Source organism: Schistocerca gregaria, chromosome 1 (genome assembly GCF_023897955.1).
Source record: "Schistocerca gregaria isolate iqSchGreg1 chromosome 1, iqSchGreg1.2, whole genome shotgun sequence".
Classification (NCBI taxonomy): Eukaryota; Metazoa; Arthropoda; class Insecta; order Orthoptera; family Acrididae; genus Schistocerca; species Schistocerca gregaria.
Window position 1 is genome coordinate 41,741,937 of NC_064920.1, and position 18,775 is coordinate 41,760,711.

Below are 18,775 nucleotides of genomic sequence, written 5' to 3' on the forward strand. Positions count from 1 at the left end.
GAGTAATGTCCCAAACAGTCTACGCTTTGATCGTTCCCTGGAAGACCAGTAGTAGTTTCCGATGCACATCTGGAGGCTTTCTGTAATCTATGGACTATCAGAGTGTTGATGAAACACAGAAATTGCATCGGGATGGAATACAACAGTCACCATGCGCACTTTCCTCCATGGGAGTAATGTCTCTAACAGGCTACTATTTGATCGTTCCCTGAAAGACCAGTAGTAGTTTCCGATGCATATCTGGAGGCTTTCTGTGATCTGTGGACTATCACAGTGTTGATGAAACACAGAAATAGCATCGGGATTGAATACAACAGTCACCATGCGCACTTTCCTCCATGGTAGTAATGTCTCTAACAGTCTACGCTTTGATCGTTCCCTGGAAGACCAGTAGTAGTTTCCGATGCACATCTGGAGGCTTTCTGTGATCTGTGGACTATCAGAGTGTTGATGAAACACAGAAAGAGCATCGGGATAGAATACAACAATCACCATGCGCACTTTCCTCCATGGGAGTAATGTCTCTAACAGTCTACGCTTTGATCGTTCCCTGGAAGACCAGTAGTAGTTTCCGATGCACATCTGGAGGCTTTCCGTCATCTGTGGACTATCAGACTATCAGAGTGTTGATGAAACACAGTAATTGCATCGGGATTGAATACAACAGTCACCATGCGCACTTTCCCCCATGGGAGTAATGTCTCAAACAGTCTATGCATTGATCGTTCTGTGGAAGACGAGTAGTAGTTTCCGATGAACATCTGGAGGCATTCTGTAATCTGTGGACTATCAGAGGGATGATGAAACACAAAAACTGCATCGGGATTGAATACAACAGTCACCATGAGCAGTTTCCTCCATGAGAGTAATCTCTCAAACAGTCTACGCTTTGATAGTTCCCTGAAAGACCAGCAGTAGTTTCCGATGCACATCTGGTGGCATTCTGTAATCTGTGGACTATTAGAGTGTTGATGGAACGCAGAAATTGCATCGGGATTGCATACTACAGTCACCATGCGCACTTTCCTATATGGGAGTAATGTCTCTAACAGTCTACGCTTTGATCGTTAGCTGGAAGACCAGTAGTAGTTTCCGATGCACATCTTGAAACATTCTGTAATCTGTGGACTATCAGAGTGTTGATGAAACACAGAAATTGCATCGGGATTGAATACAACAGTCACCATGCGCAATTTCCTCCATGGGAGTAGTGTCCCAAACAGTCTATGCATTGATCGTCCCCTGGAAGACCAGTAGTAGTTTCCGATGAACATCTGGAGGCATTCTGTAATCTGTGGACTATCAGAGGGTTGATGAAACACAAAACGGCATCGGGATTGAATACAACAGTCACCATGCGCACTTTCCTCCATGGGAGTAATCTCTCAAGCAGTCTACGCTTTGATCGTTCCCTGAAAGACCAGCAGTAGTTTCCGATGCACATCTGGTGGCATTCTGTAATCCGTGGACTATCAGAGTGTTGAAGAAACACAGAAATTGCATCGGGATTGAATACAACAATCACCATGCGCACTTTCCTATACGGGAGGTATGTCTCTAACAGTTTTCGCTTTGATCGTTCCCTGGAAGACCAGTAGTAGTTTCCGATGCACATATGGAGGCTTTCTGTGATCTGTGGATTATCAGAGTGTTGATGAAACACAGAAATTGCATCGGGATTGAATACAACAGTCACCATGCGCACTTTCCTCCATGGGAGTAATTCTCAAACCGTCTATGCTTTGATCGTTCCCTGGAAGACCAGTAGTAGTTTCCGATGCACATCTGGTGGCATTCTGTAATCTGTGGACTATCAGAGTGTTGATGAACCACAGAAATTGCATCGGGAATGAATGAAACTGTCAACATGGGCACTTTCCTCCGTTGGAGTAATGTCTCAAACAGTCTACGCTTTGATCGTTCCCTGGAAGACCAGTGGTGGTTTCCATTGCACATCTGGAGGCATACTGTAATCCGTGGACTATCAGAGTGTTGATGAAACACAGAAATTGCAACGGGATTGAATACAACAGTCAACATGCGCAGTTTCCTCCGTGGGAGTAATGTCTCAAACAGTCTACCCTTTGATCGTTCCCTGCAAGACCAGTGGTGGTTTCAATTGCACATCTGGAGGCATACTGTAATCCGTGGACTATCAGAGTATGTAGAAACACAGAAATTGCATCGGGATTGAATACAACAATCACCATGCGCACTTTTCTCCATGGGAGTATTGTCTCTAACAGTCTACGCTTTGATCGTTCCCTGGAAGACCAGTAGTTGTTTCCGATGCACATCTGGAGGCTTTCAGTAATCTGTGGAATATCAGAGTGTTGATGAAACACAGAAATTGCATCGGGATTGAATACAACAGTCTCCATGCGCAGTTTCCTCCGTGGGAGTAATGTCTCAAACAGTCTACGCTCTGATCGTTCCCTGGAAGACCAGCAGTAGTTTCAATTGCACATCTGGAGGCATTCTGTAATCCGTGGACTATCAGAGTGTTAAAGAAACACAGAAATTGCATCGGGATTGAATACAACAGTCACCATGCGCACTTTCCTCCATGGGAGTAATGTCTCTAACAGTCTACGCTTTGATCGTTCCCTGGAAGACCAGTTGTAGTTTCCGATGCACATCTGGAGGCTTTCCGTCATCTGTGGACTATCAGAGTGTTGATGAAACACAGAAATTGCATCGTGATTGAATACAACAGTCACCATGCCCTCTTTCCTCCATGGGAGTAATGTCCCAAACAGTCTATGCATTGATCGTTCCCTGGAAGACGAGTAGTAGTTTCCGATGAACATCTGGAGGCATTCTGTAATCTGTGGACTATCAGAGGGTTGATGAAACACAAAAACTGCGTCGGGATTGAATACAACAGTCACCATGCGCACTTTCCTCCATGGGAGTAATCTCTCAAACAGTCTACGCTTTGATCGTTCCCTGAAAGACCAGCAGTAGTTTCCGATGCACATCTGGTGGCATTCTGTAATCTGTGGACTATCAGAGTGTTGATGAAACACAGAAATTGCATCAGGATTGAATACTACAGTCACCATGCGCACTTTCCTATATGGGAGTAATGTCTCTAACAGTCTACGCTTTGATCGTTCCCTGGAAGACCAGTAGTAGTTTCCGATCCGCATCTGGTGGCATTCTGTAATCTGTGGACTATCAGAGTGTTGTTGAAACACAGAAATTGCATCGGTAATGAATACAACAGTCAACATGCGCACTTTCCTCCACGGGAGGTATGTCTCTAACAGTCTACGCTTTGATCGTTCCCTGGAAGACCAGTAGTAGTTTCCGATGTACATCTGGAGGCTTTCTGTGATCTGTGGACTATCAGAGTGTTGATGAGACACAGAAATAGCATCGGGATTGAATACAACAGTCACCATGCGCACTTTCCTCCATGGGAGTAATGTCTCAAAGAGTTTACGCTTTGATCGTTTTCTGGAAGACCACTAGTAGTTTACGTTGCACATCTGGAGGCATTCTGTAATCTGTGGACTATCAGAGTGTTGATGAAACACAGAAATTGCATCGGGATTGAATACAACAGTCACCATGCGCACTTTCCTCCATGGGAGTAATGTCTCAAAGAGTTTACGCTTTGATCGTTCCCTGGAAGACCAGTAGTAGTTTCCGATGTACATCTGGAGGCTTTATGTGATCTGTGGACTATCAGAGTGTTGATGAAATAGAGAAATTGCATCGGGATGCAATATAACAGTCACCATGTGCACTTTCCTCCATGGGAGTAATGTCTCTAACAGTCTACGTTTTGATCGTTCCCTGGAAGACCAGTAGTAGTTTCCGATGCACATCTGGAGGCTTTCTGTGATCTGTGGACTATCAGAGTGTTGATGAAACACAGATATAGCATCGGGATTGAATACAACAGTCACCATGCGCACTTTCCTCCATGGGAGTAATGTCTCTAACAGTCTACGCTTTGATCGTTCCCTGGAAGACCAGTAGTAGTTCCCGATGCACATTTGGAGGCTTTCCGTCATCTGTGGACTATCAGACTATCAGAGTGTTGATGAAACACAGAAATTGCATCGGGATTGAATACAACAGTCACCATAGCACTTTCCTCCATGGGAGTAATGTCCCAAACAGTCTATGCTTTGATCGTTCCCTTGAAGACAAGTAGTAGTTTCCGATGAACTTCTGGAGGCATTCTGTAAGATGTGGACTATCAGAGGGTTGATGAAACACAAAAACTGCTTCGGGATTGAATACAACATTCTCCATGCGCACTTTCCTCCATGGGAGTAATGTCTCAAAGAGTTTACGCTTTGATCGTTCCCTGGAAGACCAGTAGTAGTTTCCGAAGCACATCTGGTGGCATTCTGTAATCTGTGGACTATCAGAGTGTTGATGAAAAACAGAAATTGCATCGGGAATGAATGCAACAGTCAACATGGCCACTTTCCTCCATGGGAGGTATGTCTCTAACAGTCTACGCTTTGATCGTTCCCTGCAGGGCCAGTAGTAGTTTCCGATGCACATCTGGTGGCATACTGTAATCTGTGGACTGTTAGAGTGTTGATGAAACACAGAAATTGCATCGGGATTGAATGCAACAGTCACCATCCGTGCATTCCTCCATATAAGTAATGTCTCAAAGAGTCCACGCTTTGATCGTTCCCTGGAAGACCAGTAGTAGTTTCCGATGAACATCTTGAGGCATTCTGTAATCTGTGGACTATCGGAGAGTTGATGAAACACAGATATTGCAATTGGATTGAATACTACAGTCACTATGCGCACTTTCCTATATGGGAGTAATCTCTGTAACAGTCTACGCTTTGATCGTTAGCTGGAAGACCAGTAGTAGTTTCCGATGCATATATTGAAACATTCTGCAATCTGTGGACTATCAGAGTGTTGATGAAACACAGAAATTGCATCGGGATTGAATACAACCGTCAACATGCGCAGTTTCCTCCGTGGGAGTAATGACTCAAACAGTCTACGCATTGATCGTTCCCTGGAAGGCCAGTGGTGGTTTCAATTGCACATCTGGAGGCATACTGTTATCCGTGGACTATCAGAGTGTTGAAGAAACATAGAAATTGCATCGGGAATGAATACAACAGTCACCATGCGCACTTTTCTCCATGGGAGTAATGTCCCAAACAGTCTACGCTTTGATCGTTCCCTGGAAGACCAGTAGTAGTTTCCGATGCACATCTGGAGGCTTTCTGTAATCTGTGGACTATCAGAGTGTTGATGAAACACAGAAATTGCATCGTGATGGAATACAACAGTCACCATGCGCACTTTCCTCCATGGAAGTAATGTCTCTAACAGTCTACTATTTGATCGTTCCCTGGAAGACCAGTAGTAGTTTCCGATGCACATCTGGAGGCTTTCTGTGATCTGTGGACTATCACAGTGTTGATGAAACACAGAAATAGCATCGGGATTGAATACAACAGTCACCATGCGCACTTTCCTCCATGGGAGTAATGTCTCTAACAGTCTACGTTTTGATCGTTCCCTGGAAGACCAGTAGTAGTTTCCGATGCACATCTGGAGGCTTTCTGTGATCTGTGGACTATCAGAGTGTTGCTGAAACACAGAAATAGCATCGCGATTGAATACAACAGTCACCATGCGCACTTTCCTCCATGGGAGTAATGTCTCAAACAGTCTATGCATTGATGGTTCCCTGGAAGACGAGTAGTAGTTTCCGATGAACATCTGGAGGCATTCTGTCATCTGTGGACTATCAGAGGGTTGATGAAACACAAAAACAGCATCGGGATTGAATACAACAGTCACCATGCGCAGTTTCCTCCATGAGAGTAATCTTTCAAAAAGTCTACGCTTTGATCGTTCCCTGAAAGACCAGCAGTAGTTTCCGATGCACATCTGGTGGCATTCTGTAATCTGTGGACTATTAGAGTGTTGATGAAACGCAGAAATTGCATCGGGATTGAATACTACAGTCACCATGCGCACTTTCCTATATGGGAGTAATGTCTCTAACAGTCTACGCTTTGATCGTTAGCTGGAAGACCAGTAGTAGTTTCCGATGCACATCTTGAAACATTCTGTAATCTGTGGACTATCAGAGTGTTGATGAAACACAGAAATTGCATCGGGATTGAATACAACAGTCACCATGCGCAATTTCCTCCATGGGAGTAGTGTCCCAAACAGTCTATGCATTGATGGTCCCCTGGAAGACCAGTAGTAGTTTCCGATGAACATCTGGAGGCATTCTGTTATCTGTGGACTATCAGAGTGTTGATGAAACACAAAACGGCATCGGGATTGAATACAACAGTCACCATGCGCACTTTCCTCCATGGGAGTAATCTCTCAAGCAGTCTACGCTTTGATCGTTCCCTGAAAGACCAGCAGTAGTTTCCGATGCACATCTGGTGGCATTCTGTAATCCGTGGACTATCAGAGTGTTGAAGAAACACAGAAATTGCATCGGGATTGAATACAACAATCACCATGCGCACTTTCCTATACGGGAGGTATGTCTCTAACAGTTTTCGCTTTGATCGTTCCCTGGAAGACCAGTAGTAGTTTCCGATGCACATATGGAGGCTTTCTGCGATCTGTGGACTATCAGAGTGTTGATGAAACACAGAAATTGCATCGGGATTGAATACAACAGTCATCATGCGCACTTTCCTCCATGGGAGTAATTCTCAAACCGTCTATGCTTTGATCGTTCCCTGGAAGACCAGTAGTAGTTTCCGATGCACATCTGGTGGCATTCTTGTAATCTGTGGACTATCAGAGTGTTGATGAACCACAGAAATTGCATCGGGAATGAATGCAACAGTCAACATGGCCACTTTCCTCCATGGGAGGTATGTCTCTAACAGTCTACGCTTTGATCGTTCCCTGCAGGGCCAGTAGTAGTTTCCGATGCACATCTGGTGGCATACTGTAATCTGTGGACTGTTAGAGTGTTGATGAAACACAGAAATTGCATCGGGATTGAATGCAACAGTCACCATGCGTGCATTCCTCCATATAAGTAATGTCTCAAAGAGTCCACGCTTTGATCGTTCCCTGGAAGACCAGTAGTAGTTTCCGATGAACATCTTGAGGCATTCTGTAATCTGTGGACTATCGGAGAGTTGATGAAACACAGATATTGCAATTGGATTAAATACTACAGTCACCATGCGCACTTTCCTATATGGGAGTAATGTCTGTAACAGTCTACGCTTTGATCGTTAGCTGGAAGACCAGTAGTAGTTTCCGATGCGTATATTGAAACATTCTGCAATCTGTGGACTATCAGAGTGTTGATGAAACACAGAAATTGCATCGGGATTGAATACAACCGTCAACATGCGCAGTTTCCTCCGTGGGAGTAATGACTCAAACAGTCTACGCATTGATCGTTCCCTGGAAGACCAGTGGTGGTTTCAATTGCACATCTGGAGGCATACTGTTATCCGTGGACTATCAGAGTGTTGAAGAAACACAGAAATTGCATCGGGAATGAATACAACAGTCACCATGCGCACTTTTCTCCATGGGAGTAATGTCCCAAACAGTCTACGCTTTGATCGTTCCCTGGAAGACCAGTAGTAGTTTCCGATGCACATCTGGAGGCTTTCTGTAATCTGTGGACTATCAGAGGGTTGATGAAACACAAAAACTGCATCGGGATTGAATACAACAGTCACCATGCGCACTTTCCTGCATGGGAGTAATCTCTCAAAGAGTCTACGCTTTGATCGTTCCCTGAAAGACCAGCAGTAGTTTCCGATGCACATCTGGTGGCATTCTGTAATCCGTGGACTATCAGAATGTTGAAGAAACACAGAAATTGCATCGGGATTGAATACAACAATCACCATGCGCACTTTCCTATACGGGAGGTATGTCTCTAACAGTTTTCGCTTTGATCGTTCCCTGGAAGACCACTAGTAGTTTCCGATGCACATATGGAGGCTTTCTGTGATCTGTGGACTATCAGAGTGTTGATGAAACACAGAAATTGCATCGGGATTGAATACAACAGTCACCATGCGCACTTTCCTCCATGGGAGTAATTCTCAAACCGTCTATGCTTTGATCGTTCCCTGGAAGACCAGTAGTAGTTTCCGATGCACATCTGGTGGCATTCTGTAATCTGTGGACTATCAGAGTGTTGATGAACCACAGAAATTGCATCGGGAATGAATGCAACAGTCAACATGGGCCCTTTCCTCCGTGGGAGTAATGTCTCAAACAGTCTACGCTTTGATTGTTCCCTGGAAGACCAGTGGTGGTTTCCATTGCACATCTGGAGGCATACTGTAGTCCGTGGACTATCAGAGTGTTGATGAAACACAGAAATTGCAACGGGATTGAATACAACAGTCAACATGCGCAGTTTCCTCCGTGGGAGTAATGTCTCAAACAGTCTACGCTTTGATCGTTCCCTGGAAGACCAGTGGTGGTTTCAATTGCACATCTGGAGGCATACTGTAATCCGTGGACTATCAGAGTATGAAGAAACACAGAAATTGCATCGGGATTGAATACAACAATCACCATGGGCACTTTTCTCCATGGGAGTAATGTCTCTAACAGTCTACGCTTTGATCGTTCCCTGGAAGACCAGTAGTTGTTTCCGATGCACATCTGGAGGCTTTCTGTAATCTGTGGACTATCAGAGTGTTGATGAAACACAGAAATTGCATCGGGATTGAATACAACAGTCTCCATGCGCAGTTTCCTCCGTGGGAGTAATGTCTCAAACAGTCTACGCTCTGATCGTTCCCTGGAAGACCAGTAGTAGTTTCAATTGCACATCTGGAGGCATTCTGTAATCCGTGGACTATCAGAGTGTTGAAGAAACACAGAAATTGCATCGGGATTGAATACAACAGTCACCATGCCCTCTTTCCTCCATGGGAGTAATGTCCCAAACAGTCTATGCATTGATCGTTCCCTGGAAGACGAGTAGTAGTTTCCGATGAACATCTGGAGGCATTCTGTAATCTGTGGACTATCAGAGGGTTGATGAAACACAAAAACTGCATCGGGATTGAATACAACAGTCACCATGCGCACTTTCCTGCATGGGAGTAATCTCTCAAACAGTCTACGCTTTGATCGTTCCCTGAAAGACCAGCAGTAGTTTCCGATGCACATCTGGTGGCATTCTGTAATCTGTGGACTATCAGAGTGTTGATGAAACACAGAAATTGCATCAGGATTGAATACTACAGTCACCATGCGCACTTTCCTATATGGGAGTAATGTCTCAAACAGTCTACGCTTTGATCGTTCACTGGAAGACCAGTTATAGTTTCCGATGCGCATCTGGTGGCATTCTGTAATCTGTGGACTATCAGAGTGTTGTTGAAACACAGAAATTGCATCGGGAATGAATACAACAGTCAACATGCGCACTTTCCTCCACGGGAGGTATGTCTCTAACAGTCTACGCTTTGATCGTTCCCTGGAAGACCAGTAGTAGTTTCCGATGTACATCTGGAGGCTTTCTGTGATCTGTGGACTATCAGAGTGTTGTTGAAACACAGAAATTGCATCAGGATTGAATACTACAGTCACCATGCGCACTTTCCTATATGGGAGTAATGTCTCTAACAGTCTACGCTTTGATCGTTCCCTGGAAGACCAGTAATAGTTTCCGATGCGCATCTGGTGGCATTCTGTAATCTGTGGACTATCAGAGTGTTGTTGAAACACAGAAATTGCATCGGGAATGAATACAACAGTCAACATTCGCATTTTCCTCCACGGGAGGTATGTCTCTAACAGTCTACGCTTTGATCGTTCCCTGGAAGACCAGTAGTAGTTTCCGATGTACATCTGGAGGCTTTCTGTGATCTGTGGACTATCAGAGTGTTGATGAAACACAGAAATTGCATCGGGATGGAATACAACAGTCACCATGTGCACTTTCCTCCATGGGAGTAATGTCTCTAACAGTCTACGCTTTGATCGTTCCCTGGAAGACCAGTAGTAGTTTCCGATGCACATCTCTAGGCTTTCTGTGATCTGTGGACTATCAGAGTGTTGATGAAACACAGAAATTGCATCGGGATGGAATACAACAGTCACCATGTGCACTTTCCTCCATGGGAGTAATGTCTCTAACAGTCTACGCTTTGATCGTTCCCTGGAAGACCAGTAATAGTTTTCGATGCACATCTGGAGGCTTTCTGTGATCTGTGGACTATCAGAGTGTTGATGAAACACAGAAATAGCATTGGGATTGAATACAACAGTCACCATGCGCACTTTCCTCTATGGGAGTAATGTCCCAAACAGTCTATGCATTGATCGTTCCCTGGAAGACGAGTAGTAGTTTCCGATGAACATCTGGAGGCATTCTGTAATCTGTAGACTATCAGAGGGTTGATGAAACACAAAAACTGCATCGGGATTGAATACAAGAGTCATCATGCGCACTTTCCTCCATGGGAGTAATCTCTCAAACAGTCTACGCTTTGATCGTTCCCTGAAAGACCAGCAGTAGTTTCCGATGCACATCTGGTGTCATTCTGTAATCTGTGGACTATCAGAGTGTTGATGAAACACAGAAATTGCATCAGGATTGAATACTACAGTCACCATGCGCACTTTCCTATATGGGAGTAATGTCTCTAACAGTCTACGCTTTGATCGTTCCCTGGAAGACCAGTAGTAGTTTCCGATGTACATCTGGAGGCTTTATGTGATCTGTGGACTATCAGAGTGTTGATGAAACACAGAAATTGCATCGGGATGCAATACAACAGTCACCATGTGCACTTTCCACCATGGGAGTAATGTCTCTAACAGTCTACGCTTTGATCGTTCCCTGGAAGACCAGTAGTAGTTTCCGATGCACATCTGGTGGCTTTCTGTGATCTGTGGACTATCAGAGTGTTGATGAAACACAGAAATAGCATCGGGATTGAATACAACAGTCACCATGCGCACTTTCCTCCATGGGAGTAATGTCTCTAACAGTCTACGCTTTGATCGTTCCCTGGAAGACCAGTAGTTGTTTCCGATGCACATCTGGAGGCTTTCCCTCATCTGTGGACTATCAGACTATCAGTGTGTTGATGAAACACAGAAATTGCGTCGGGATTGAATACAACAGTCACCATGCGCACTTTCCTCCATGGGAGTAATGTCTCAAAGAGTTTACGCTTTGATCGTTCCCTGGAAGACCAGTAGTAGTTTCCGATGCACTTCTGGTGGCATTCTGTAATCTGTGGACTGTTAGAGTGTTGATGAAACACAGAAATTGCATCGGGATTGAATGCAACAGTCACCATGCGTGCATTCCTCCATATAAGTAATGTCTCAAAGAGTCCACGCTTTGATCGTTCCCTGGAAGACCAGTAGTAGTTTCCGATGAACATCTTGAGGCATTCTGTAATCTGTGGACTATCGGAGAGTTGATGAAACACAGATATTGCAATTGGATTGAATACTACATTCACCATGCGCACTTTAATATATGGGAGTAATGTCTGTAACAGTCTACGCTTTGATCGTTAGCTGGAAGACCAGTAGTAGTTTCCGATGCATATATTGAAACATTCTGCAATCTGTGGACTATCAGAGTGTTGATGAAACACAGAAATTGCATCGGGATTGAATACAACAGTCAACATGCGCAGTTTCCTCCGTGGGAGTAATGACTCAAACAGTCTACGCATTGATCGTTCCCTGGAAGACCAGTGGTGGTTTCAATTGCACATCTGGAGGCATACTGTTATCCGTGGACTATCAGAGTGTTGAAGAAACACAGAAATTGCATCGGGATTGAATACAACAGTCACCATGCGCACTTTTCTCCATGGGAGTAATGTCCCAAACAGTCTACGCTTTGATCGTTCCCTGGAAGACCAGTAGTAGTTTCCGATGCACATCTGGAGGCTTTCTGTAATCTGTGGACTATCAGAGTGTTGATGAAACACAGAAATTGCATCGGGATTGAATACAGCAGTCACCATGCGCACTTTCCTCCATGGGAGTAATGTCTCAAAGAGTTTACGCTTTGATCGTTCCCTGGAAGACCAGTAGTAGTTTCCGATGTACATCTGGAGGCTTTATGTGATCTGTGGACTATCAGAGTGTTGATCAAACACAGAAATTGCATCGGGATGCAATACAACAGTCACCATGTGCACTTTCCTCCATGGGAGTAATGTGTCTAACAGTCTACGCTTTGATCGTTCCCTGGAAGACCAGTAGTAGTTTCCGATGCACATCTGGAGGCTTTCTGTGATCTGTGGACTATCAGAGTGTTGATGAAACACAGAAATAGCATCGGGATTGAATACAACAGTCACCATGCGCACTTTCCTCCATGGGAGTAATGTCTCTAACAGTCTACGCTTTGATCGTTCCCTGGAAGACCAGTAGTAGTTCCCGATGCACATCTGGAGGCTTTCCGTCATCTGTGGACTATCAGACTATCAGAGTGTTGATGAAACACAGAAATTGCATCGGGATTGAATACAACAGTCACCATGCGCACTTTCCTCCATGGGAGTAATGTCCCAATCAGTCTATGCTTTGATCGTTCCCTTGAAGACGAGTAGTAGTTTCCGATGAACTTCTGGAGGCATTCTGTAATCTGTGGACTATCAGAGGGTTGATGAAACACAAAAACTGCTTCGGGATTGAATACAACATTCTCCATGCGCACTTTCCTCCATGGGAGTAATGTCTCAAAGAGTTTACGCTTTGATCGTTCCCTGGAAGACCAGTAGTAGTTTCCGATGCACATCTGGTGGCATTCTGTAATCTGTGGACTATCAGAGTGTTGATGAAAAACAGAAATTGCATCGGGAATGAATGCAACAGTCAACATGGCCACTTTCCTCCATGGGAGGTATGTCTCTAACAGTCTACGCTTTGATCGTTCCCTGCAGGGCCAGTAGTAGTTTCCGATGCACATCTGGTGGCATTCTGTAATCTGTGGACTGTTAGAGTGTTGATGAAACACAGAAATTGCATGGGGACTGAATGCAACAGTCACCATGCGTGCATTCCTCCATAAAGTAATGTCTCAAAGAGTCCACGCTTTGATCTTTCCCTGGAAGACCAGTAGTAGTTTCCGATGAACATCTTGAGGCATTCTGTAATCTGTGGACTATCGGAGAGTTGATGAAACACAGATATTGCAATTGGATTGAATACCACAGTCACCATGCGCACTTTCCTATATGGGAGTAATGTCTGTAACAGTCTACGCTTTGATCGTTAGCTGGAAGACCAGTAGTAGTTTCCGATGCATATATTGAAACATTCTGCAATCTGTGGACTATCAGAGTGTTGATGAAACACAGAAATTGCATCGGGATTGAATACAACCGTCAACATGCGCAGTTTCCTCCGTGGGAGTAATGACTCATACAGTCTACGCATTGATCGTTCCCTGGAAGACCAGTGGTGGTTTCAATTGCACATCTGGAGGCATACTGTTATCCGTGGACTATCAGAGTGTTGAAGAAACACAGAAATTGCATCGGGATTGAATACAACAGTCACCATGCGCACTTTTCTCCATGGGAGTAATGTCCCAAACAGTCTACGCTTTGATCGTTCCCTGGAAGACCAGTAGTAGTTTCCGATGCACATCTGGAGGCTTTCTGTAATCTGTGGACTATCAGAGTGTTGATGAAACACAGAAATTGCATCGGGATGGAATACAACAGTCACCATGCGCACTTTCCTCCATGGGAGTAATGTCTCTAACAGTCTACGATTTGATCGTTCCCTGGAAGACCAGTAGTAGTTTCCGATGCACATCTGGAGGCTTTCTGTGATCTGTGGACTATCACAGTGTTGATGAAACACAGAAATAGCATCGGGATTGAATACAACACTCACCATGCGCACTTTCCTCCATGGGAGTAATGTCTCTAACAGTCTACGCTTTGATCGTTCCCTGGAAGACCAGTAGTAGTTTCCGATGCACATCTGGAGGCTTTCTGTGATCTGTGGACTATCAGAGTGTTGATGAAACACAGAAATAGCATCGGGATTGAATACAACAGTCACCATGCGCACTTTCCTCCATGGGAGTAATGTCTCAAACAGTCTATGCATTGATCGTTCCCTGGAAGACGAGTAGTAGTTTCCGATGAACATCTGGAGGCATTCTGTAATCTGTGGACTATCAGAGTGTTGATGAAACACAGAAATTGCATCGGGATTGAATACAACAGTCACCATGCGCAATTTCCTCCATGGGAGTAGTGTCTCAAACAGTCTATGCATTGATCGTCCCCTGGAAGACCAGTAGTAGTTTCCGATGAACATCTGGAGGCATTCTGTAATCTGTGGACTATCAGAGTGTTGATGAAACACAGAAATTGCATCGGGATTGAATACAACAGTCACCATGCGCACTTTCCTCCATGGAAGTAATGTCTCAAAGAGTTTACGCTTTGATCGTTCCCTGGAAGACCAGTAGTAGTTTCCGATGTACATCTGAGGCTTTATGTGATCTGTGGACTATCAGAGTGTTGATGAAACACAGAAATTGCATCGGGATGCAATACAACAGTCACCATGTGCACTTTCCTCCATGGGAGTAATGTCTCTAACAGTCTACGCTTTGATCGTTCCCTGGAAGACCAGTAGTAGTTTCCGATGCACATCTGGAGGCTTTCTGTGATCTGTGGACTATCAGAGTGTTGATGAAACACAGAAATAGCATCGGGATTGAATACAACAGTCACCATGCGCACTTTCCACCATGGGAGTAATGTCTCAAAGAGTTTACGCTTTGATCGTTTTCTGGAAGACCACTAGTAATTTACGTTGCACATCTGGAGGCATTCTGTAAACTGTGGACTATCAGAGTGTTGATGAAACACAGAAATTGCATCGGGATTGAATACAACAGTCACCATGCGCACTTTCCTCCATGGGAGTAATGTCTCAAAGAGTCCACGCTTTGATCGTTCCCTGGAAGACCAGTAGTTGTTTCCGATGAACATCTTGAGGCATTCTGTAATCTGTGGACTATCGGAGAGTTGATGAAACACAGATATTGCAATTGGATTGAATAGTACAGTCACCATGCGCACTTTCCTATATGGGAGTAATGTCTGTAACAGTCTACGCTTTGATCGTTAGCTGGAAGACCAGTAGTAGTTTCCGATGCATATATTGAAACATTCTGCAATCTGTGGACTATCAGAGTGTTGATGAAACACAGAAATTGCATCGGGATTGAATACAACAGTCACCATGCGCACTTTCCTAAATGGGAGTAATGTCTCAAACAGTCTATGCATTGATCGTTCCCTGGAAGACGAGTAGTAGTTTCCGATGAACATCTGGAGGCATTCTGTAATCTGTGGACTATCAGAGGGTTGATGAAACACAAAAACTGCATCGGGATTGAATACAACAGTCACCATGCGCAGTTTCCTCCATGAGAGTAATCTCTCAAACAGTCTACGCTTTGATCGTTCCCTGAAAGACCAGCAGTAGTTTCCGATGCACATCTGGTGGCATTCTGTAATCTGTGGACTATTAGAGTGTTGATGAAACGCAGAAATTGCATCGGGATTGAATACTACAGTCACCATGCGCACTTTCCTATATGGGAGTAATGTCTCTAACAGTTTACGCTTTGATCGTTAGCTGGAAGACCAGTAGTAGTTTCCGATGCACATCTTGAAACATTCTGTAATCTGTGGACTATCAGAGTGTTGATGAAACACAGAAATTGCATCGGGATTGAATACAACAGTCACCATGCGCAATTTCCTCCATGGGAGTAGTGTCTCAAACAGTCTATGCATTGATCGTCCCCTGGAAGACCAGTAGTAGTTTCCGATGAACATCTGGAGGCATTCTGTAATCTGTGGACTATCAGAGGGTTGATGAAACAGAAAACGGCATCGGGATTCAATACAACAGTCACCATGCGCACTTTCCTCCATGGGAGTAATCTCTCAAGCAGTCTACGCTTTGATCGTTCCCTGAAAGACCAGCAGTAGTTTCCGATGCACATCTGGTGGCATTCTGTAATCCGTGGACTATCAGAGTGTTGAAGAAACACAGAAATTGCATCGGGATTGAATACAACAATCACCATGCGCACTTTCCTATACGGGAGGTATGTCTCTAACAGTTTTCGCTTTGATCGTTCCCTGGAAGACCAGTAGTAGCTTCCGATGCACATATGGAGGCTTTCTGTGATCTGTGGACTATCAGAGTGTTGATGAAACACAGAAATTGCATCGGGATTGAATACAACAGTAACCATGCGCACTTTCCTCCATGGGAGTAATTCTCAAACCGTCTATGCTTTGATCGTTCCCTGGAAGACCAGTAGTAGTTTCCGATGCACATCTGGTGGCATTCTGTAATCTGTGGACTATCAGAGTGTTGATGAACCACAGAAAGTGCATCGGGAATGAATGAAACTGTCAACATGGGCACTTTCCTCCGTGGGAGTAATGTCTCAAACAGTCTACGCTTTGATCGTTCCCTGGAAGACCAGTGGTGGTTTCCATTGCACATCTGGAGGCATACTGTAATCCGTGGACTATCAGAGTGTTGATGAAACACAGAAATTGCAACGGGATTGAATACAACAGTCAACATGCGCAGTTTCCTCCGTGGGAGTAATGTCTCAAGCAGTCTACGCTTTGATCGTTCCCTGGAAGACCAGTGGTGGTTTCAATTGCACATCTGGAGGCATACTGTAACCCGTGGACTATCAGAGAATGAAGAAACACAGAAATTGCATCGGGATTGAATACAACAATCACCATGCGCACTTTTCTCAATGGGAGTAATGTCTCTAACAGTCTACGCTTTGATCGTTCCCTGGAAGACCAGTAGTAGTTCCCGATGCACATCTGGAGGCTTTCCGTCATCTGTGGACTATCAGACTATCAGAGTGTTGATGAAACAAAGAATTTGCATCGGGATTGAATACAACAGTCACCATGCGCACTTTCCTCCATGGGAGTAATGTCCCAAACAGTCTATGCTTTGATCGTTCCCTTGAAGACGAGTAGTAGTTTCCGATGAACTTCTGGAGGCATTCTGTAATCTGTGGACTATCAGAGGGTTGATGAAACACAAAAACTGCTTCGGGATTGAATACAACATTCTCCATGCGCACTTTCCTCCATGGGAGTAATGTCTCAAAGAGTTTACGCTTTGATCGTTCCCTGGAAGACCAGTAGTAGTTTCCGATGCACATCTGGTGGCATTCTGTAATCTGTGGACTATCAGAGCGTTGATGAAAAACAGAAATTGCATCGGGAATGAATGCAACAGTCAACATGGCTACTTTCCTCCATGGGAGGTATGTCTCTAACAGTCTACGCTTTGATCGTTCCCTGCATTGCCAGTAGTAATTTCCGATGCACATCTGGTGGCATTCTGTAATCTGTGGACTGTTAGAGTGTTGATGAAACACAGAAATTGCATGGGGACTGAATGCAACAGTCACCATGCGTGCATTCCTCCATATAAGTAATGTCTCAAAGAGTCCACGCTTTGATCGTTCCCTGGAAGACCAGTAGTAGTTTCCGATGAACATCTTGAGGCATTCTGTAATCTGTGGACTATCGGAGAGTTGATGAAACACAGATATTGCAATTGGATTGAATACTACAGTCACCATGCGCACTTTCCTATATGGGAGTAATGTCTGTAACAGTCTACGCTTTGATCGTTAGCTGGAAGTCCAGTAGTAGTTTCCGATGCATATATTGAAACATTCTGCAATCTGTGGACTATCAGAGTGTTGATGAAACACAGAAATTGCATCGGGATTGAATACAACCGTCAACATGCGCAGTTTCCTCCATGGGAGTAATGACTCAAACAGTCTACGCATTGATCGTTCCCTGGAAGACCAGTGGTGGTTTCAATTGCACATCTGGAGGCATACTGTTATCCGTGGACTATCAGAGTGTTGAAGAAACACAGAAATTGCATCGGGATTGAATACAACAGTCACCATGCGCACTTTTGTCCATGGGAGTAATGTCCCAAACAGTCTCCGCTTTGATCGTTCCCTGGAAGACCAGTAGTAGTTTCCGATGCACATCTGGAGGCTTTCTGTAATCTGTGGACTATCAGAGTGTTGATGAAACACAGAAATTGCATCGGGATGGAATACAACAGTCACCATGCGCACTTTCCTCCATGCGAGTAATGTCTCTAACAGTCTACGATTTGATCGTTCCCTGGAAGACCAGTAGTAGTTTCCGATGCACATCTGGAGGCTTTCTGTGATCTGTGGACTATCACAGTGTTGATGAAACACAGAAATAGCATCGGGATTGAATACAACAGTCACCATGCGCACTTTCCTCCATGGGAGTAATGTCTCTAACAGTCTACGCTTTGATCGTTCCCTGGAAGACCAGTAGTAGTTTCCGATGCACATCTGGAGGCTTTCTGTGATCTGTGGACTATCAGAGTGTTGATGAAACGCAGAAATAGCATCGGGATTGAATACAACAGTCACCATGCGCACTTTCCTCCATGGGAGTAATGTCTCAAACAGTCTATGCATTGATCGTTCCCTGGAAGACGAGTAGTAGTTTCCGATGAACATCTGGAGGCATTCTGTAATCTGTGGACTATCAGAGGGTTGATGAAACACAGAAATTGTATCGGGATTGAATACAACAGTCACCATGCGCACTTTCCTCCATGGGAGGAATGTCTCAAAGAGTTTACGCTTTGATCGTTCCCTGGAAGACCAGTAGTAGTTTCCGATGTACATCTGGAGGCTTTATGTGATATGTGGACTATCAGAGTGTTG